The sequence below is a fragment of the Ascidiella aspersa genome, chromosome 5 (genome assembly GCF_963924565.1).
Source record: "Ascidiella aspersa chromosome 5, kaAscAspe10.2, whole genome shotgun sequence".
In the NCBI taxonomy this organism is placed as follows: Eukaryota; Metazoa; Chordata; class Ascidiacea; order Phlebobranchia; family Ascidiidae; genus Ascidiella; species Ascidiella aspersa.
In genome coordinates, this window is record NC_139451.1 from 4,007,860 (window position 1) to 4,031,088 (window position 23,229).

Sequence of the window (23,229 nt, forward strand, 5' to 3'; positions counted from 1 at the left end):
AAAAAGGAAAACCATGTCGAAATAAGTCCAAAACTAATCGGAATAAGACTTTAATGGACAAAATAACGTTTTTAGTCTCAAAAGGTGGAAGTCCCTTTAAAGATATGCAACTATAAAACCCATATAATAAAAAATGCAGGCCATTTAAGATAAATATAAGTACACTTTAAAAATTTCGCGCTCGCTTCGCTCGTAAGGTGCGCCGCCACGTTTTCATACGTCTCTAGGTGCGCCCCCAAGTGAAAAAGGTTAAGAAACACTGACATAACCACTCTAAAAAACAGTGGTTCTTAAACCCGTATCTGTAAAAAAGGGGCCGTTGAATTTCAAAGGTAATGTTTCCAGGTTAATATGTCAAATTTATTTGTTTAGGTGTTATTAGGTTAGTTACCTATAGTTATTAACCTAATATTATTTGATCAAAAATATGTTTCAAGACAAAAAATGCTGGTTGGATCGCAAATCCAAGCTAGAATATCTCATTTTATTTGGTATCAATTCGGCACCGATATCACCCTAGTATCGGACAAGTACCGATACTACAACGTGACATCGTGTATCGGCTCCGATCCGATATTGTCGGACATCCCTAGTGAAAACTGTGCCGCGAATTATTTTTTTTTATTTCTATATAATTTCTGAAACTTTCATGATTTTGCCCAAAAAAATTATAGTGACGAAGGTAGATTTTTAATAAAAGAACACACTTTATTTTTTTAAAGCTAATTTGGTAAATGTGTTTTTCACAAAGCTCTGCTTCAAACTCTATGCGTCAGAAAGTTCGCTTTGCGTCCAATATCCTGTTTATAGAACTGTGGTGTGACCTGACGCATGTTTAACAATGGAAACTCTTGCCCTTTCGATGCGAGAGCCAACTATACGCTGTGCTTTATTTCCGTGTAGATGCAGTACGTAATCAACAAAAGCCTATAGTGTCTCTAACGTTTTTCAATGCTCCCCTTGCAATACTTTTAAGTGGCTATCATTACATTGTTTCGATTGTACATCAAACCTGTGATACACATAGAAAGGCATCTGTTAAATATGGCTGTTAGCGCAACGTTTGGGGATGTCTGATAGTATAATACGATACCCGCTGCAAAGTTTCTCTTTAACCGGGTGTACCGTGAACACAATAAGACCCAAAAAGCAGCAATGCCTAAAGCAAACAAGTTATATTAAACCATAGTATTAAGACCAAAGACCGATTTATTTTAGTGTTTTCAACACCTGTCGGTTTTCCTACATAACTGTAATCGTATTCAAAATATAGCTTTAGGGAAATTTTTTTTCATTTTTTTGTATCCAAAAACAATTTGTATAAATATATTTTAAAGCCAAAACGAAATCTCCGAACGATAGACTTAAACCAGATAAAGAAAACAAACAAATGATATTGGCATTTCTCTTATTACACAAACAGAGCTTATCTAAATCACCGTATGTAACTAACTGTTTGCTGTAAAATTGTTCTTCCTGGGAAAAATAAGTACCAATGTTTCGACCACCTATTCGGGAATGTACGCCAGGGCAATAAAATTGCAACTGTAAGCGAAAAATGTATATGCCCTAAAGAAATGTCGTTGGTCTGTATGTTATGATTTTAGAGATTTTTTTGCTTTAGTTATTGTTGATCTTTAGGTCTTTTTGTGTGTTCCCCATACCACAACTGCACATTTACTCCACAGGAATTTAACGGATTAAAAACAAATGATTCGGTATTTTTGCAACTATAGCCTCAAAAATATAAACAGTTTCAACAATATTGCCCTGAAGAAGATTGGCCGAATAGGTGGTCGAAACGTTGGTCCAAGTTTGCCTGAAGAACAACTTTACGATTGAAACAATGCCTGACAGCAACACTATATTTATTAACTTATTACTTATGTAATCTCAACTCTCGGCTGGTGAATAGTTACCGAACAGTGCGGTGTTATCTTTCACCAGAGCACCGTTTCCGCGTGGAATTAGGCTGCCTTTAGATAGCTGTTTCTTTTATTCAGGAAAGCCGTGTGGGTGTTTAGGTTATTCTGGCGTAATGCACCGCTCTAAAAAAAGTATAACGCTTTGGTTTAACGTGTTGTACTAACATAATATGCAGCATTTAATGTAGAGGTTCTCAAAATTGTTTTAGCACAGTAATAACATCCAAATGTATTCGCAATTTTTTAGCACAGTATAAACATCTTTACCTATTTCACAATTTTTTGACTTGGGAATCCCAATAAATCAGAATATGTAGCCTTAAATGTAGGATATTGGCGGCACATATATAAAAACAACAATTTTATCACCTAAAAAGCGCCTATAATACATCGCAAGACAAAAGGCTCTATCGCGGAGTTTCCTAAACCTTTGGGTGACTCAGGTTGAAAAGTAAGGTGTCATAGCCGCGCATTTCATGTCAAATCAACGTTAAATGCGGTCAGCCGCAAAAAATCGCTCATACGCGCCAAACTTTTGTCGCGCTAACGGTTTTCCATTTTCAGCCGTGCAAATTTTTCGAATAACGTTATTATGCGAAATTTGGCGGAACATATTACGCAAATTTGGGCGGAAATGTTATTACAGCCGCCCAATTTCAAGCTGCAAAATTGTCTCCCCCGCGCAAAATCCAAGTTTCCAATCTAGTGGGTGGCGGCCAAAAATTGGTTCGCCGTTTGATTTGATTGGGTCGCCGACTGCAGTAGTTCACAAGGTTAGATGCATTGAGATCAGTCCATAGTAAGATATTTTTTTTAATTCAAAAAGCCTGTGGGTAAAACGCAACGACATGGCTCAAAATAATAAAAACTTCATTTATAAAAAGAAAAGAGAAAAGAATAAAACTCGTGTATAGAGCCCATTGACTGGAGATGTTTAGAATACTGTGTTGTCGCTGCTATTTGTATTGCACAATAATCTGTATGTATTGCGCAATAGTTTGTCCATGGAATTACGCACGTTGTTCTGCGCCTCTTCTTGTTTTTCACTATTGGAACATCGGGCATTAAATAGGTTTGTATTGCGCAATAATCTGGACATATTGCGCAATAGTTTGTTGCATGGAATTAACCTTCGATGTATGTTTGTCTGCTCGCAGAATCTTTTTAGTTATTCACTTTTACAACATCATGCTTTAAACAGGTTTGTATTGCGCAATAATCTGGATGTATTGCGCAATAATTTGGATGTATTGCGCAATAGTTTGGTCCTTGGAATTAACCTCCGACGTATGTTGTTTTCTTGTTATTGACTTTTAGAACGTCGGGATGTGCACATAGCTTACTCACACACTTGCTGTAGTTTTTATTTCACGCATTAGTCACTACTTGACTTCGAAGTGGGACTTGCGTAATGCACCAGTAAGCTATAAGGCGTCAGAAGGTGATTGCATTAGAAAAGCATTACGTTTGTCTCGATGACGGCAATGTATTGCAACTTATTTTTCGTCGGCAGGGTTAACACAAAGTCGTTGTATGTCTTTGAATTGATTTGCGTTTTGAAAAGATGTTAAAAAACCCTTAATGTTTCCCAAATGTCTTTTACTTGATTTACGAAAAACGTAAAGCGATCGAATTTTATGTCTTTAAAGACCCACACATTTCTCTGTGAAGTCTTTGGATTGATTTACGTGTTGAAAAGTCGTTAAAAAAACAAATTGGAACAGTCTTTTAATTTATTTCATATCCAGCCTAAGTTATGCGTGTGAAAATGCTGTTAAAAAACTATTAAAAAGTATTTTCTATTGTGTTTGTTTACCATGGCATTTCCACTGTTTTTGTTAACAAAATATAGTCAAAAAACGTGAGGCGAACTTTTACGTCGTTAAAAACCTACAAATTGTTCTGTTAAATGTTTCAATGCCTTTGAATTGATGTACGCATTGAATAGTCTTTAAAAAAAGTCTTGAAATAAACTTGTATTTATTTCATGTCCAGCTGAGTTTATGTGTTTAGAAAGAGACGTTAGAAAATCATTTAAAAAAATATTTGCTATTATGTTGACCATGACATTTATACTGTTTTTGTTTTTAAATATGTTGAAAAAATGTTCACATTTACGTCTTTAAAGACCCCCAAATTTTTTTATGAAAAGCCTTTAAATGACTCTAAGGTTCGAATTACTTTCAAATTTACTTGTTGCCCCCAATTGTACCATTTTGTGCAGGCCTGGTCTTTAACAAATAATGAACCAAGATAAACATTTAATTCACGTATCTTATATTTATTTTTGTCCTGGTCTTTACCAAAATATTAACAAAGGTAAACATTTAATCCAAGTATCATCTTTATTTTTGTGCTTTGTTACTTTTTCTACAATTAGTCCATTTTTTGGCTTCATTTACTTACCTTAGATAGAACGCCAAAAAACACCTAATTTGCTTTCATCTAACTTGATTTTTTTTTCAAATACCGGGACTAGTTAACGGGAAAAGGGTTAAGAACCGCTTAGTTATTCCTATTGATCTTTTCCTCGCAATGCATGATTTACCATAACAGCGTACTAAAAACATTTAAGCATTACCTCAGATTTATCATTGTTTACACATATTAATGTTTTGGCCCTCCCAAAAAACGATCTTAAAACATTAATAGTGCATTTTAGAAATTTTAAATCAGTTTTGTATATTCTAATAATAACTAGTTCCATTTCTATCATATCAGCGTTCTAAAAATTCCATATAATATATATAGTGCCTAAACTAAAACACTTATTTTTACTGATACCATATTTTTAACGTTTTTGCCAACCATACCGATACTGATGTTAAAAAACCTGACACATAGTTAAAATTTGAATTATTTGAAAAAAAAATCGAAATATCCTTTCAGTTTATTTAACTTTATTTATTTAACTCTTATTTTGCATATTACCTTAGCATAATGCTAAACAAAACAAAAAATTGTTGCAAAAAAATAGTTTCATTTTCATCAAAAACTAAGTCGTATTTTCGTACAATATATCGGCCAAAATTAACCGATACCGATATATTAACAGAAGAAAAATAGTGGCCATATTCTTGCTAACCCAATATATCGGTCTATCACTTGTTTAAACGACCTATAATCTTGACCGTTTTAAATTTAATTTAATCACGAAATATGAACGTTTCGCTTAGTTCGTAGCTTTATTATGAGGTCATGGCGGAAAAACGCGAGAAAATAACAAAATCATAAAGTAATAAACCAACTATAGTTAAAAAACATAGTGGGGTCATATTTAAAATAGATTCGTCTGGCATAGATTTCTTCCACCAACGTTTCGGCTTACTATACGGCAAGGTCCGTGATGAAGGCTTGCCAACGTTGCTGGAAGAAATATACCAGACGAACCTATTTTAAATATACTATGACTGGTAGCAACAGCATATTTATAATGGGGTCATATTGCGCTTTACTAATGACAGTTTCGCAAAATGGAATGCATTTTCCTGTACTGACTTCGTGATTGTGCACCATACCTTGAAATATACGTATAACAACATTCAATCTAATTCAGGCAATTTAAAAATACATTAATTATCAATCTAAAATACGTTATTGCACCTTTTGCCGCGTTTGTATACGGTAATGACAATTTTAATTGATTAATCTTTTCCAAAATACTTTATGTAGGATAATAGAAAAAAAAACTGAAACGCTTAAGGAAGTAAGGAATCTCCCGCAGACAATAAAATGTAAAAGAAAGATTCTTGCTTTCGTGTCAGATCATGTTAAGACTGTTTATAAAAACAGGTATCAAACATAAAATAATTTCTTACAATTTTACGGAAATATGTATTTTGCCTATGGGCGGGCATCATTATTCATTCTAATTAAGAAACTAATGCCCATAGGCGAAATATATATTTTTGTAAAATTTGAAGAAATGATTTTATCTTTTGTATCTGTTTTTATAAACAGTCTTAAGAATAATTAGAAAAAAACGATGCCGTTATCGACGAAATATATATATATATATCTTTTAACTCTATTAGTGTCTGACCTGAATTACATAGAAGTGCACACAGTTCACGTTTTACTTTTCGCTTTGGAAATCGAGGCACGCTTGTTCGCTTCGAAACAAGTTCGTGCCCCGGGAATTACCCTGGGGCGCATTCTGGGAAAGCCCCTTAGCAAAGGGGGTGAGTTTCGACAAGCGCAAGATTCGCTCCCAACTTTCAGCGGCCATTAACCCCGCTTCAGAACGATAAAGTCCGTTAAAATTGGTCGAATTCATCACCCAGGGGTTCGAACTAGGGGGCACGTGCATATGGGGCTGATGGTAGGGGCTCTGCGCTGTCAACAGGGGTAAAATCTGGGTTAGATGACCCCACTGTGCTGGACCCATGAGCGAAGCAAGGCGCAGCTGATTGAGTAGCAAACGTTCGTGGTTGTGGGCTTGAGGATAAATAGGAAAAGGTTGATGTGGTGCCGGCCCGGATACTGCCATCCGCGTGTTCTTTTCTGTAGTTGCTTGTGAAGTTGCTTTGATTGTCAGTTGGTTTGTGGCTTGCTGGTTTCTTAGGGATCCGATGTTGAGGTAGGGTGCCACTCTACAACCGGGCATTTTGAGGCTGCTTCCTGATAGCAGAAGTCCTGTGAATTAGAACTATGTGTTAACCATGGGGCTGTACGATACTTTGCATTGTATTGTGATAACGATACCCGATATTTTGGTCAAAAGTTACCGAGTCCTGTAAAAATGGTCGATTACGGTATCGAGGCTACACTTTGTTAGAAGTAGTTAGTATTTTGAACGTTTCGAAAATCTCTTTATTTATTTTGAACAAAGATATATAACAAGAGGTGGTATAGGAGTATGAAATTCTATACAGAAATATATCATTTTGCGAAAGTTTCGAATCTCTCTTTATTTATTTTCCTGTTAAAACAGTCAAAATGCTACCTATACTTCTGTATGCGCTTTGATATTCTTACTATATCATTCAAATGGAAGGTTTAAAATCAAAATTTTCACCTTTCTGAAGTTGGCTTTCTTGTTTCCGGCATTTTGCTCTTCTGTTTTGGAACCAGACCTGTTTGCAAAAAAACACAGATTTAAATTTTGGTGCCTAAAGGCCCGTTTACACTACAGCTGCTGGGCGGAGCTGAGCTGCACTGGGCGTGAAGTTGTTTTCACTACAACTGCACTGAGCGGAGCTGAGCTGCACTGGGCGTGAAGTTGTTTTCACTACAGCTGCAGTGAGCTGCGCTGGGCGTAAAAATCGCCCCAAAACGTAACGTGTTTCAATAGCTGCACTGGGCTTGAGTTTAGCAAAGCGTGAAAATCGCTCCAAAGCGTAACTTTAAGCTAGCTGCAGCTGCTACACGGGGCTTGAGTTTAGCAAAGCGTGAAACGCTCGCCACAATAGAATTTAAATGCAAATTACGCTTTGCTCAGCTCAGTGCAGCTGTAGTGTAAACGGGCCTTAATAGTTCAACGCTTTTCGCCATGCGTAAAATAGCCGACACCGCCTATTTTGCACTACTCAAAAATATTTATGTCCTTCAACCTTTACAAAATGACACTTTGACTTAATTTGCGTATGCTGTATATCAGGGGTGGGCAACTTACGGTTAAGAATATATATTTAGAATTAACACTTCGAGCCGGATTTGGCCCACGTGTTGCACTTTGGCCACCCCTGGCGTATGTCATTTAAAATAAGTTAAACATAAAGTTCTGCCTTTACGTGAAAATTGTACAGGCTATCCCTAAAAAGAAAGAAAAAAATGTTCTATCACGCATGAAAAAGAAAATTGTTCAGTCAACCCTTAAAAAAATGTTCAGTCAGCCCCATAAAATATGTTCAGGAAGTCTTTAAAAAAATAAGAATTTTTTAGGCAGCTCTTAAAAAAATTGTTCAGGCAGACTTTTACCGTTAAATTGCCGCAAATTTGCTGCACGCTTTTAAGGAAATGATCACTGACAGTTTAAAAGCCGCAAGTTCATCAAATCGAAGCCAATATTTAGTCATGCCACCGTCGCTGTTTTACACGCTCCTTCGGAAATTAGGGCCGACATATGAAGACGCTACGACTTCTCTGTAACGCAGCTTGAAAGCTTTTTACACGCTAATACAGGGTTAGCACAAAGTCCGGGATCTCAAAACTCCTTTGCCTTTCAATTAATTTGTCTATTAAAAAGTCTGCGAAAAAGTTTTTTTTAAACAGTGAAATTCAGTTTCAAGTTATGTATTAAATATGTGCTGTTTAGAAATAACTTTTGTCCTATTTTTATTGTTTTGTTTTCCAATTGTAATAAAAAAACGTCAAGCGATTCAATTCAAGGTCTTTAAAACTAGAAATCGACCGATATCACTTTTTCTGACCGATACCGATACCCGATTTTTTACGTTTTTGCCAACCGTTACCCGATATAGATACCGATTTTTTTTGTACCTGTAATATAGTCAAAATTTGAATCAATTAAAAGAAAATCAAAAAAAAACTTTAGCATGTAAATGTATAAAAAAAAATATTTTGCACATTAACTTTGCATGATGTTAAACAAAACGTTAATTGCCCAAAAATGTAACTGCGCCCTCCAGGCGTTATCTTAAGATTTATTAGAAAGGTTAAAAAAATTACCTAATTCTGTATGTACCTGTCTATTCTTTTTACGTCTAACCGGCAACCGCATCTTATTGTATGTTTTTTTTGTTTTCTAGGCACATACCTGCGAAGGCGCCACCAAACGAGCGTTTTGCCTGATGACGACAACTTACAAGTGACGTCATCACGACCCGGTAGGTCGCGTTTTTCTAACTGGCGTAATATGACAAGTTGATAAAAATTCTCATAATTTTTTTTAGGTCAAAATTTCGGTTTTTTTTTAAGGTCAAAATTTTCTCATAAGTTTGTCCCTTAAAAATTCAAAAAAAATGTATAAACGATCTTTTCATTTGGCGGCCATATTCGTAATGGCATTGTTAGCGTACCGAAAAAGTTATAAAAATGTCTTACAATAAAGTTCATATATATAAATATAATCAATACATTCACCAAAAAACAAACAAACCAAAAACATAAAAACCTGGCCTTAATATCGGACGAGAACCGATGTATTCCTAGATATTTTTTATGACCGCTCTTTGAACATCTCTACTTATATAAAGTTTGTTATACTTTTGCAAACTTTTAACTCGCTGAAGAGAGAAACTGCATTTTCGGAAGTTATCTTTTAAAACGGCACATAAAAAAGTGTGTCTATAATTGCAAAAATAGGTCGATTTGGGACAGCTTCATTTTTCTCGACTAAATATAAACAAGACTGTGGTGGTCTACTGGTGAAACTGGGTCAGAATATTTAGAAAGGACTTTCAGCCTATAATTCGATAAAAAGTTTCTATTTAAAAAAAACGCGCAGGCAGCCAATTTCCAACAAATCAGTAGAATCGCACTAAAATGCCTCTGTCTGTCTTAACTTGCCAGTTTTCCATACCTTACCGAGAAAATAAAGGCTGCCGTTTTAGTGAGCCGCCAACTATAAGATCTGCACCGTAAAATTGGCCACATTTTTGCACGCTTCTTAAAAAAACAACTATCGACATTTAAACATACCGCAAACTGATTCGAACCCTTCATATGTAGGACGTTGTATACCGCTGATCAATTTTTCCTTTTTTACCGACATTGTATTGTTTATTATTTTAATTTCTGTTTTCCGTATAGCTAATTACAACCATATATCCGTCGCCATTTTTTGCACGCCAATAACAAAATCTATCCCGACAGTTAGAAATGTAGCAAGTTCTGTTCGCGAAAAAGAATCGTATGTCATGATGACCTTATTAATGTTTTTACGCTCTTCAGGAAATATTGCGATAGTTGAGGTTGCGGTTTTTATCTAATTCAGCAGAAAAATAATTAATTAACAAGCCTTTAAAAAAATAATTGCTGAAAAATGAACACGACACCATTTATGTTTAGTCTATAAAAAAAAAAAATGAAGAAGTTGTCCCAAATTTTTAAACGCTTCTTTGAAATTTAAAATAAAAAACAATAAATTTTCTAACGCTTTGCTATGAACTTAACGCAATTTATGTTTACGAAACTTAGAAAAAACAAGAAACTGTTCCGATTTTTTTAAACAGTTTTTCCAGACCTACAAAAAAAACAAGTAATTCCTGACAATTGATCGAATTTTTTTTTTTTTTGACGAATTTCGAACACAACGTAATTTTGTTTACGAAACCTATGGAAACCAAGAAATTGTCCAGAAATCTATTTACGCTCTTTAGAAAACTTACGGCGATATTTGGTTTGAGGTTTTTCTCTTATTCAGCCAAAAACTAAGTATTTCCTGCCAATTTGTTACACGTTTTTTGGGAAATGATTGCTAAAAAATGAACACGATTTCTGTGACCTTATCAAAATACCTAAAAAAAGTCACCTTATCAAAATACCTATAAAAATCAAGAAATTGTCACGCTTTTCAATACTTAGCGCAATTTGTTGAAATAAAATCTAAAACCAATAATTTTTGAAACGCTTCGTCATTACGTACAGTTGTTTTGCCGAAATTTTAACTTAACGCAATTTATGTTTACGAACATTATAACAAAACAGGAAATTGTCCCGAACTTTTTAAACGCCTTTTCAAAACCTACAAAATTTGAAATCAACAAATTTTCAAACGCTTTGTCTTTACGTGCAATTGCTCAAACGCTTTTTGCGAAAATTTTGCCGAAATGTGAACATAACGCTCTTTATGTTTACAAAACCAGAACCAAAAAAAAACTAATTTTTTTAACACGCTATTTTAGAAAGTTACGGCCGCGATTTGACCTTTTACGCAGTTTATGTTTACAAAAAAGTTTCCAATATTAACTCCAGTAAAAAATACAAACGAAATTTGTTTTTTGGAACATTTTTTGACACGCTATTTAAGAAAATTATCGCTGAAACTTAAGCAAACCGAATTTTGCCGAAATTTGAACATAAGTTATCGCCGAGATTTTAACTTTTACGCAGTTTATGTTTACAAAACTTATATAAAAAAATTGTAATATTAACTCAATTAAAAAATAGAAACGAAATTCGTTTTTTGGAACATTTTTTGACACGCTATTTAAGAAAAATATCGCCGAAATGTAAGCATTCCGATTTTTCTTGAAGTATAACTTTAAACCCCCCTAAAAACATATAAAATGAATAAATAAATTGGACAAAAACAGCATTTGTTTTCGGGCCACATAATAAAGGTTTAGTTGTATAACTTTTAAAAGAACTGATTTTTTTAAAAGAAAGGTCTAATATAAAAAAAAAAACTCCAATTTTTCACACGCATCTTGGGAAATTATCGGCGACGTTTGATGATCAAGCGAAGCCGGTTGCCGCACCGCAAATTATTTCCACGCTCTCTCGTAAATTTGCCGCGACGTTTTTCCTGCCGCAAGTTCTTTAAGCTTAAAGGCTTTACAGTGATGAGCGGCATAGCTGATTCTTGCGGCCTATGGCGTGCAAATTGGCTCTTATCAGTGGCTTGTAGATTTGCAGAGATACCAGTGTAGAACATTATTATCGATTAGGACGTCTCCTACCCACATACATTACGCTTTAACCCTTTTGACACCGAAGTGCTATGTTTTTTTGTTCTGGTGAAAATAAAATTTTGTTTTTGTGCGATTAAAAACTAATATTTCACACAAAGGCCTTTTCATACCGGAATGCTCCGTTTTTTTTCTGGTACGAATGAAATTTTGTGTCTGTAGGATTAAAAGCATCGTGTTTCGCACAGTTGCGTATACATACCGATATATATATGTTTATTATGCAAAAAATACCTAACGTTTAGTGACATGAATTAGTCCAGGAGCGTTTGCATTTTTATTACCACTAAATTCGAAGGTTTTTATAAACTTATAACTTTAATTCAAAAAAACCGTCGAAATTTATACGTTAGGTCAAAATTTGTCAAATTTATTTCAAAAATTGTTTACGAAATGCATAAAAATAGTGATGCTGTTTTGAAATGGCGGTTCAGTTTAAAATTGTTTGAAAAATTGAAAAACAACATTTTAAATCTTTCTTTTTTTGTTGGATCAATATACGATACACGCAAGCCTGGTTTATTGAATTCAATTCGGCTCCACTGTTCCGTTAACGCGTATATAAATAACAATGCGTAAAACCAGTGTCAGACATCCTTAAAAAAATGTCTGATCCTGGTTTCACTCGTGTTTTTAAACTTTAAGTTTCATTGTTGATGTAAAAAAAAAACAAACAAAAAACATACGACCAACAACGTTTGTCTTTCGAACAACGAGACGCATTAATAACAGTCAGTGATTCGTCCCAATTGCCCGAATTAAATTATTGATGCGATTGACTTGGCGAGTATATACATTGCTAATCGACGCTCGGACTCAAAGTGTAGCCTTTTCGTCTTGGCGAAAATGACAAGACCCCTGGCCTGTACTGAAGATCTGTCAGGCCTAAGACAATGGCACGATGATATAGTGCGTGTAATTGTGGTCTCGAACGCGTGTGTTCTTTGTTGGAAACTGATTATCGCTTTTCGCGCATTTCGTTATTATGACTAATCGTCGCTTTGGGGCCCTGTTGTCATTTCGAACTAGAATTGATTGAAATTTGTTTTCGCTGCTTGACAAACGCGATTCGGCTATTAGCGCGTGTGTCCTATGCCAGGATAGAAACGTTTAAAATGCCACCTATACTTCTGTATGGCTAAGGGTTCGTTCTACGTCTTGCTACAACCTTCAGCCATTAATTATCTTAAGATTTATTCGAAACGTTCACAAAATGCTTCCTACTTCTATATTGGAAATTTTTCCTACGTCTTACTACAACTTCAAACCATTATGCGCTAAAGCGGCCAAACAAACCAAATTTAGGTTTTCAAAACGCTATAGACTGTCTTCCAAAAGTCTTAGAATGAATTTGATTTTTTTTCATGAAATAATTACAATTTCCCCCCACCCCCTGAACACGGGAAAAATTACCTTATAATTTTCAGCATAGCAACATATGTTGCAAATGAATAAGGAGATAGTCGAAACGTTCAAAATTTTGTATGGGCTTTAACATTCTTACTACCAACTCCAACCATTAATCACCAAACAGACCAAATTTAGGTTTTCAAAAAACTGTCTTCGAATGACTTTGAATTTTTTTTCATAAAATGCTCACAATTTATGACGTTGCCCTTGTCCCCCCACCCCCTGAATAAGGGAAAAAATACCTGGACTCTCCCCTCAGAAAGGTCCAGTCTTTTGCTTAGTTCTTCTCTCATGAAAGCATCCGGGTAGTGTGTCTCCTCAAATAGCTGCTCCAACTCGTTAAGTTGCTCCATTGTGAAGTTTGTGCGGCTACGACGTTGTTTGCTGTTTCCCTGTGTTAAAAAAAGATGTCAGTTTTTGTGAGGCGTTCTGTGGTTGTATTGGGCTTATGGAATTAAAGGGATTTTTTTGATCGAATTATTTCAATCGTTAAATTGTTTGTTTTTTTCGATTTATTTTCAAATAGTTAAAACAGTTTTGGAACACTATATACGGATCTGTTCATAAGTTTAATGGTGAAAATAACGGCCCAAATAGACATAAAAAGCGACATGCTTTATTATTTAAACGTTTCGGCAAATGCTCATGCCATCATCAGTGATACAGTTTATTTTGTAAAACAGTTTTTTTTTTTCGATTTACTGGCTTCACTTGGTCAAATTACTTTTTCCGATTAAATGACTTCACTTGTTTAAACGCCTTATTCGGTTAAATAGCTTCACTTGGTCAAAATGGTTTACTTAGTTGAATTACTTGATCGAAAATGTTAATATTAAACTCTTGAAATTCCTTTCTATTTTAAAACGTTTTCATTCCTTACCTTAGTTTCGTCGGATGAGCTGAATTCGCCTAAACTCTCCACAAGATCATCAGGGTCTCCTTTATTTGAGCAAGGGCGCTCTGTAATTGATTTAAGCTTCAGTTAAATAAGCGAAAACGAATTTTAAAAGGTCGCCATTTTGCGACTTTTCTAAAGGCCTTAACTTTTTTTAATTATAATTGGCATCGAATCGGCACCGATACTACTACTTGGTATCGGGTATCGTCTGCGATCTAGTATTATCGGACATTCCTACTCGTCTAATCTTGTATAAATTTAGGCCTTTTTTTACATGTTTCCCCCACGCCCTGGTTTAGACTAAATGTCAAGTAACGGCTATCTGAATAAAATGTCAAGTATCTGTCAACTATAGCAGTGCTTCTTCAACTTTTTTAGTTTTGTTTACCCCTCGCATGTATCTCAAGATTTCATTCACCCTTGTGAAAAAACTTAGAATTCATTTTTTTTTTGGAAATTCTTACCTGGTCATTGAACAGGTTGACACCCGAAATATCCGCCCTGCTCGCAAGCTATCATTTATTTCTATCGGTCCACCCTTATTCACCCCCTTTGGTTGGTTTACCCCTGCAAAAATTGTGTTCACCCTGGAGTGAACCATTCACCTGATTAAGAAACACTGAACTATAGAAGTATGGCTGGTAGACATGTATTAAAAACCACTGCTGTCGACTGTTTATAGGCCCGATAAAAAAACAAACTTACCCAGCTGATGAAGCCCTCGCGTAGATTCGCTCATTCCATCGGACTGTAACCCGTATTCTACGCCAGTTTCTTGCGCTACATAAGAACACCTAGGCCTTGATGTTGTACGCTCGCTACTGAAGGGTCTAATCGGTGGAATATTTTCAAACGGATTTTCCTGACCGGGGATCGAGTCCTGCAAAGTCCTCTGTAGAAGATGTAAGGGATGTTCTTCTGAAGAGTTGGAGCGTTCAAGATCTCTTCTTTCCTCTTCACGTGGACAATACTTGTGCGTTTTTTTGGGCGGAGCGATTCCGTTGTAGAAAGGCCCACCGCCGCTCACTATGGCTTGCACCGAAAACGGAAGGACTCGCGACTTTTCCGAAACGATTTTTCTCGGCGACGCCGCTCGCGACGCTCTGCGGGGGAATTCCCCGTGTTTTGGGACGCGATTTAACTCCATTTTGTGGATCTCGAAATTTTGAAAGCGAATTTTTTTTTTTTACTTTTTCAGTTTGAGTTGGTTTGGACAAAATCTTTTTGCGCTATTCGTCAAAATCGGTCGTTGGGGCTTTTTCTTTCGTTGGGCCCCGAAAACGCGGCTTTTGACTTTGGTTTTTGTTCTTTGGCTTAAATCCTTTGGATTGATACCTTTTCAAGTCGCTTAGTTTAAACAAAAATCTTCTTTTTACTTAGTTTTTTGTACTCTTAGGTCTTAAGTAACTCTTTGCAATACTTTTCGTTAATCAATCGTGAAAAGTTGAAGACTCGTTGCTTTGGCAGAATACTTAAGCAGATATTGACTCTTCAGTCCTTTAAACTTCCAGACTTTTACTTAAATACTTGGGATTGCTACAAATGTTTCAATTTAACAAATATTATTCTTTTTGCTTAGATTTTTTGTATTTCGGTCTTCGGTGGATCTTTGCAGTAATGTTCGTTGATCAGACTTAAAAAGTCCTTGCTTTGGAAGAATTCTTCCACTCGTATTATCTCTTAAGTCCTCAAAGAAAATCTTCAGTCCTTCAGGAAAAAAAGCAAATACACTTTTGGTAAATCTTTACACTCTTGTTGTCTTTCCCGATTCCTTACTCTTTACAAACTCGTTACTTTAGCAGAATAATTGCACACGTATTGTTTCTTCAGTCTTCAAAAAAAATTTTCAGTTCTTTAGAAAAAAAAAACGAAACACCCTTTTGTCTTTAAACTCCTGTGGCAATTGCCAATTCCTTATAAGCGGTTTCCGTATAACTCCAAACTCAAAAGTGTTTTCCCTTCGACCAATCTTTCCGCTTTTACCTGGCGAGCTTTCCAAAATATCCAACCGCGTCCCAAACCAAATACCAAGCTGGAAACTGAAAGATCTCGCGTTTTTCCCACTGTTCTCTCTAAACGGCTCGGCCGAAACAAACAATTAGATCAATCGCAAACACAATTAGATCTCTCGCTTAACTACAACAGCAACATATAGAGAGCGCTTGCATCATCGATTAGCTTCCATCACGCATCCAACGAGCAGTGTTTTTAGCGGCGGCGTTGAGCATAATAGATTGCACGGCGACGACATTCGTTAGTAATTAAATATACCCAAAACGGCCGAAACAACAATTTTGCCACCTTCTGTGTCTTATTTCTGTGAGTGAGCGTCGATTTCGAACGCGAGAGAGATAGAGATAGAGAGAGGGAGTGAATTCCCTACGGACCTGGATTTGCGCCGTGTGACGTGTCTGTCGCTAAATCTTTTTGCCGCCTTTTGTAGGCGAGTGTAATTGATCAACGCTACTAACTATACTTGGACAACGCGCCTTGCTCTATCAAGTCGCATCAGTATAATGCGTTTTGTCGCCGCGTTACCGCTCTATTTGCCGCCAACCGCTACCGTCGCGTCTGCTTTGATATCAATTTATCGCCTTTGTCGTCTGGGCGCCATGTTGCAAAGATCGCCGCGGCCTTAGCGCTGTCACAGCGTATTAGACTCGAATTTAAGGCTTTTTTAACAATTTGTGCCCTTCTCGAGGGATCCAAGTCGCCCTAGCGTTTCGTTTGTTCTAGCTCCTTTTTTTCTGTCGTTTGTAAAACGCGATAAAACAAAGCGGTCACATAATTATGATCATTTCGAAGCTTATCAGACTCGACTTTAAACAATTTGTCGCCATTTCGAGGGTTTTTACTAGTTTTCTGTCGGTTGGCGTTTTTTATCCGAAACGTTGAAATGTTTTTAGTTTTTTTTTTGTCCGAATCTGTTTCCAATGTTTTTTTTAATTTGTCACATTGTTTTAGACTCGAAGTTAAAGCTTTTTACTCATTTTCAGCAATCTCGAGCGACCTAAGACGCCCTAGCGTATTTTTTGTTGGTGCAACGCGATAAAACAAAACAGTCCCATCATTATAATTCATTTCGAAGTATTATTTATAAAAAAAACTGCATATTTAGGAACACTATGCACGGATCTGTAATGCAGCTTGATTAGAAAGCCAAATAGATCTCAGTTAATGTGACTGAAAATTACATCCGAATGAAAACTTTAAATATGATAACAACAGCGTCCCGCGTTTTATATGTGATGCTTTGATTTACTTCTCAGTCGCATGCACTGAAGAAGTTTGTATCAAAACGCCTTGATGATGTCGATGTACTCGTTTTCTGTCGGTCGTCATACCAAAAACTGAATACAGATTTGCGAAAAGCGCGAAAAAAAATTTTTTTTTGGCATTTACGTAATAAAAGTAGACAAAGAATACGTTACTCCCCCGCTCTGAATACACCCCTGGTGCGCCATCCTGCCAAATCAAACCCTTATGTTGTTTAAGTTGCAAAAATTTTAAATGGCGTGATGTGATTTGGATTTAAAACGAATTTATTAAGACATAGTAAAAACGTAATCCAGATTCGAAAAAAAATCTTTGCATTTACGTAAAGTAAAATCCAGTTTTTTGGGGGGGGTATGGACACACCTGGATTCGTCCCTGTTACGCCCTACATTCACCCAAATCAAAGCGTGCTCCAAAGAGAAAAGAGTCTCAATTTCGCCGGCATTTTCTAAGGAATTCAAAGCGTTACTTTCAAGACAAAATCTGCATTACAAGTAGTTATCGATTCACACAAAGCGCCTTTATATTGTTTAAGTGGCCCAAAAGTTTAGATTGCGCGATATGATTTGACTTAAAATTAACTTTTTAAGACATATTAAAAACGTGATCGAGATTCGAAAAAAAATCTTTGCATTTACTTGGTTAAAATAGGCAATAAATATAGTTTTTGGGGGTCGGATCCGCCCCTAGCACACCCCACATGCTCTCGAATCAAGAGCGTGCGTCGCTAAACAGAAAGATTTCACAACCCCTGCATTACTCGAATTCGTTTAGTCTCAATTTCGCCGGCATTTTCTAAGGAATTCAAAGCGTTACTTTCAAGACAAAATCTGCATTACAAGTAGTTATCAATTCACACAAAGCACCTTTATACTGTTTAAGTAGCCCAAAAGTTTAGATTGCGCGATATGATTTGACTTAAAATTAACTTTTCAAGACATATTAAAAACGTGATCGAGATTCGAAAAAAAAATCTTTGCATTTACTTGGTTAAAATCGGCAATAAATATAGTTTTTGGGGGTCGGATCCGCCCCTAGCACACCCCACATGCTCTCGAATCAAGAGCGTGCGTCGCTAAAAAGAAAGATTTCACAAACCCTGCATTACTCGAATTGGTTTAGTCTCAATTTCGCCGGCATTTTCCGAGGAATTGCGACTAAACGGAGTTTAATTCAATTCCTCCGACTGTATTGAGATGGACAGTGCAATGGACGTTTCGAATTAGCCTTTGCCCGGGACCTAATTGCTATTGATCAAGCTTTATCAATATATGGGCTCTGTAGTAACCAGGTTAGACTAATGGCGCGTTTTGGGACTCGGTCTCTTTTTATCGTGTTAGTTTGCACTTGGAGAAAATATTTCTGCGAACATTGACCGTAAATATCTTACATTGTGGCCGGTTTTGTAGTAAAACATTTATGCTAACGCTGACTGTAAATATTTAAATTGGTGGGATTGTTGTAATTTTATTTAAATAAAAATAAAAGAAAAAAAAATGCCAGCCTTAACCGTAAACATCTTACCGTGTATTGTCGTTTTTCTCTTTATAATGGATTTTAAATAAACGTCATAGTCAAATAGTTAGTAAATCGACATCATCTTAATAAAGACGTTTCTATACGCACTTGTATCACCAGTAAATGCCTTTTTCGAGACTTGGCCTTTTTATCATGTTTGTTTGCACTTCAGTTAAAATATTTCTTCCAAACTGAACCGTAAATATTTTAAATAGCGGCCGAGTTTTGCCCTTTTACTTTTTATAACAGGATTTAACGCCAAAACCAAATCTGTCGAGTGAACAACACGCGTTTTATCATCAGTTATGCAGCTCACGAGACTTTGACCTTTGCACCTGAGTCAAAAAAAATCTGCCAATCTTGACCATATATTTTAAATTCTGGCTTGGGGTGATGGTTTTATCGAAATGAAATTCAATGTCAAAGCCAAATAGAACACTTTTTGGATTGTTTGTTAAAATTCGAAAATTTTCCTAAACCTATACTTGATAATAAAATTTTGCAAAATTTAAAAACTTTTAATTTGGAGCATAATGGCTTGAGGTTGTAGTAAAACGTAGTAAGAAAAGCAAAGCCAATACAGAAGAAGGCAGCGTTTTAAACTTCGAATATCTCTTTATTCATTTTGATGCTGAAATTCATTAATGTTGAAAAAGAATAAAGAGATATTCAAAACGTTTAAAATCTTATACGTACTTCTGTATGGGATTTGATATTCTTACTACATTTCTCCGTCTTTTAAACAGTTTTCAAGTAGAAGTTACGTTAGTTAAATCGCCTTGCAAGAACGCCGAGTGCTGTTTTTTGAAGAAAATCCAGCCTTTCCAAAGTATCTCTTTCAAGGCAAGGTGCTTCAACCCGTTAAAAACAACAGGCGCGTCACTTTTCGCATTAAATTCGAGCCCGGAGTGGCGCTTCTGATTTTGTCAGCACCGACGCACCTGGACTGTAAAGCGATTAAGCTGCAACGATCCGCCTCCTAAGTGTCTTGATTAATTTGGTTTGGTCCCGTTCCGACGCCGCTTTCCAGCTCGCTTTTAATTCGTTCGCCTACAATCGGGAAAATGGGGGTCGATTAATTAAATAACGCGCCCGGAGACCGTTCGAATGTGTCCTGCGCATTGAGCCTTATACACCTTGAAAGGCCGTAATTTGGAATGCGACCCGCGCTCGCCTTTGTTATGCATTACGTCAACATTTCGCTGCTGCCATTTCTGTGAGCTGCTTTAGGTTGGGGTACTACACTATGCACGGATCTGTAATGTAGCTTGATATAACGAATTGCAAAGCAAAACGAATTGATATATTAGTTCTACGTTAAATAAACAACTTTTTACCTCTCAAATGGGCGATTTTAGATAATATGTAGGCACTCTATGCATGGATCTGTAATGCATTAGGTCAAAATTTGGCTGCTGCCATTTCTGTGTGCTCCTATAAGCTGCTATAAGACTCGATTTAAAACCAATTTTGATTAATTTGCTATTTTTTCTGTCAAAAATGTGACAAAGACTCTTATCATGCTAAATATTTTACCAGGATGGCTCAAACCTAGTTCTGGCAAAGATAAGGAAAAGCGTTGTTGTACAAAAACCTGATAAAATCGGTATTTAGACTATATAATAATGAGTTGCAAAGTCAAATAAATTTATACATTAGCTGTGCATTAAATAGACAACTCTTTACCTCTTAAATGGCCGATTTAAGATAATATTTAGGTACACTGTGCACGGATCTGTAGTGCAGCGTCAAAATGAATGTCAAAGTCCAAAAGGTCGACTAGATCGACATCATCTTGATAAAGACTGTATCATCATCAGTCAATGTTTATACTGGCGTCCTAAGTTAACTCACCTCCTAAGTTCGATTTTTGCAAATCGCCTTTGCCTAATGGTGGGGTATCGGTTGTCTTGCATTTTTGCCAATAGTTGATATTTTAATTCAATACCCGATGCTTTTTAAACATAGATGTATCACTCTCCGAATTAACGTAATGATCTTTGCCTAATAGTTAGGTCCGTTGTCCTTTTTATTTGTTTATAATATATCAGCAATCTCCGATACTTGATATTCGAATCCAATATTGTTCAACACAATGTATCGCTATTCGTTCCGATGCCAATGACACTGCTGTGCCCAAATACACGAATTCGCTTTAAATTAATACGTTCAGGGATATTTTTCTCTCAGGGTATTACTCGCTTTCTACTAGTTTTTAAAATATACCGGAAGAAAAAAAATGCTTGATACCGGTTGTATACCGAAAGCCATTGCAGACTTATCACCGAATCTGTCGATCAATGATGCAAGCAGGGCAGACTAGAAAAACAACTAGCCTGTGGTGAGGTTCGAACTCACGACCTCCGGTCAAGCCGAGACCATCACTCTACCAACTAAGCTATGCAGGCTTAGAAGGGAACGAGTCGAGAAACAAGCATACGCCAATGCTTGTTCACATGTTAGTACAAGCAACTTTAATTAAAGGGGATTCACATTACCATATCATTATCCAATGAAACATGAACACATATGTGTGTTAATAGCTAAGATCTAGCCCTTCGAAGCTGCTTTTTGACCAACGACTACGGCTTACGTATAATTAGTACACCGAAAGCCATCGCAGACTCACCGAGTCTGTTGATCTATGATGCAAGCAGGGCAGACTAGAAAAACAACTAGCCTGCAGTGAGGTTCGAACTCACGACCTCCGGTCAAGCCGGGACCGTCGCTCTACCAACTGAGCTATGCAGGCTCAGAAGGGAACGAGTCGAGAAACAACCATACGCCAATGCTTGCTCAATCTGTTAGAACAAGCAATTCAATTAAAGGGGATTCACAGCACCATATCATTTATTCAATGAAACATTTACACATATGTGTGTTAATAACTGAGATCTAGCCCTTCGAAGCTGCTTTTTGACCAACGACTACGGCTTACGTATAATTAGTACACCGAAAGCCATCGCAGACTCACCGAATCTGTTGATCTATGATGCCAGCAGGGCAGACTAGAAAAACAACTAGCCTGCAGTGAGGTTCAAACTGACGACCTCCGGTCAAGCCGGGACCATCACTCTACCAACTAAGAGCTATGCAGGCTAAGAAAGGAACCAGTCGAGAAACAACCATACGCCAATGCTTGCTCAATCTGTTAGAACAAGCAATTCAATTAAAGGGGATTCACAGCACCATATCATTTATTCAATGAAACCTGAACACACATATGTATGTTAACAACTCGAATCGTAAGCCTACAATTTTTAAAGAACTTACGTTTAAAATTAGAAATTGCTGCTTCAGGCAAATTATTGCTACAATTTTTCTATTAATTTAGTAGCCGATCGGCAGCGATGCCACTCTAGTATAGGACGAGTATCGATACTACCACATGGTATCTGCTCCGATCCGATATTATTGGACTTGCAGCACACAACGGTGCTATGGTTGCTTCTCGACTTACTCCCCGTCTGAGCTTGTGTATATGTGTGTTTGTATCTTTCATTGAATGATATGGTACTGTAGATCCCCTTCGATATGAAGATGCTTGTACTAAATGTAGCAAGCATTGGGGTATGGTTGTTTCTCGACTCGAATCTTTCTGAGCATGTGTAGCTCAGTTGGTCGAGCGGCGACCCCAGTATGACCGGAGGTCGCGAGTTCGAACCTCACTGAAGGTTAGTTTTAGATTCGGTTGACCTGTCAAAGGCTTCCGTTGTTCTAATGATACGTAAGCTGTTATCGTTGTTCAAAAAACGACTCCAGAAGATTTAGGTCACAGTTGTTGAACATATGTGTGTTTGTGTTCATTGAATGATATGGTACTGCAAACCCTCTCCAATGACAGATTCATTTAATATGGCGATGGCTTTCGGTATACCAATGATACGTAAGCCGTAATCGTTGTTCAAAAAGCGGCTTCAGAAGAGCTAGATCACAGTTCTTAAACATGTATATTTGTGTTTATTTCCTCGGTAAAATTGCGATAGGTATGATAAATCTGAAACGACGTCAAAATTTATCCAACCTTAAATGCAAACGAGTGAAATAAGGTCACATTTCAGAAGAATGTTACACGAAGTCCAAGACCAGAGTCCATTACGTAATTTATTTGCTTTCTGCTTCTAAGTGGCCCTGACGTATTGGTTTGTTAGCGCGCCAAGAAACCACTAAACGCGAGCACTTTACTCGGCTATGGTTTGCCACGCACTACGTAATCATGTCACCCTGTTTGCGAACGCTATACGCGGCCATTTTTGATGCTCAAAGCTTGTTGTTAAACACGTGTTACGCGTGATATAGTTGCTTGTACGAGGTAAACTACGTTTCTAGGATGAACCTGTTCTTTTGTTATCTATATTAATGTGAGTTATCCTTGCGAAACGTTTCCGTGTCAAAACGTGTGGGTTTCAACTTCGTTTGCTGCCAATATTTATCTCTATAACCCTCGTAAGTGTTTTGTTAGTTACTTAGAAATACAGTAACCGGTTAGCTTAATATATACTGATGGCCTATAGGAAAAAGCCCTTACAATACTTTTAAATTTTTGATTGAAATTTTGTAAATTTAAAATAAAATGATTGAAATTTTGTAAATTTGAGATAAATCGATT

The 23,229-nt window shown here is 36.6% G+C and overlaps 1 non-coding gene across 1 annotated transcript; it reads right to left on the bottom strand.

Annotated features, from left to right (window-relative positions):
* Window positions 1-21,297: 21,297 nt before the first annotated feature.
* On the bottom strand, window positions 21,298-21,372 carry Trnaa-ggc (transfer RNA alanine (anticodon GGC)). The gene has a single exon. It is a non-coding gene; the product is annotated as a tRNA-Ala (tRNA).
* Between the last annotated feature and the right edge of the window lie 1,857 nt (window positions 21,373-23,229).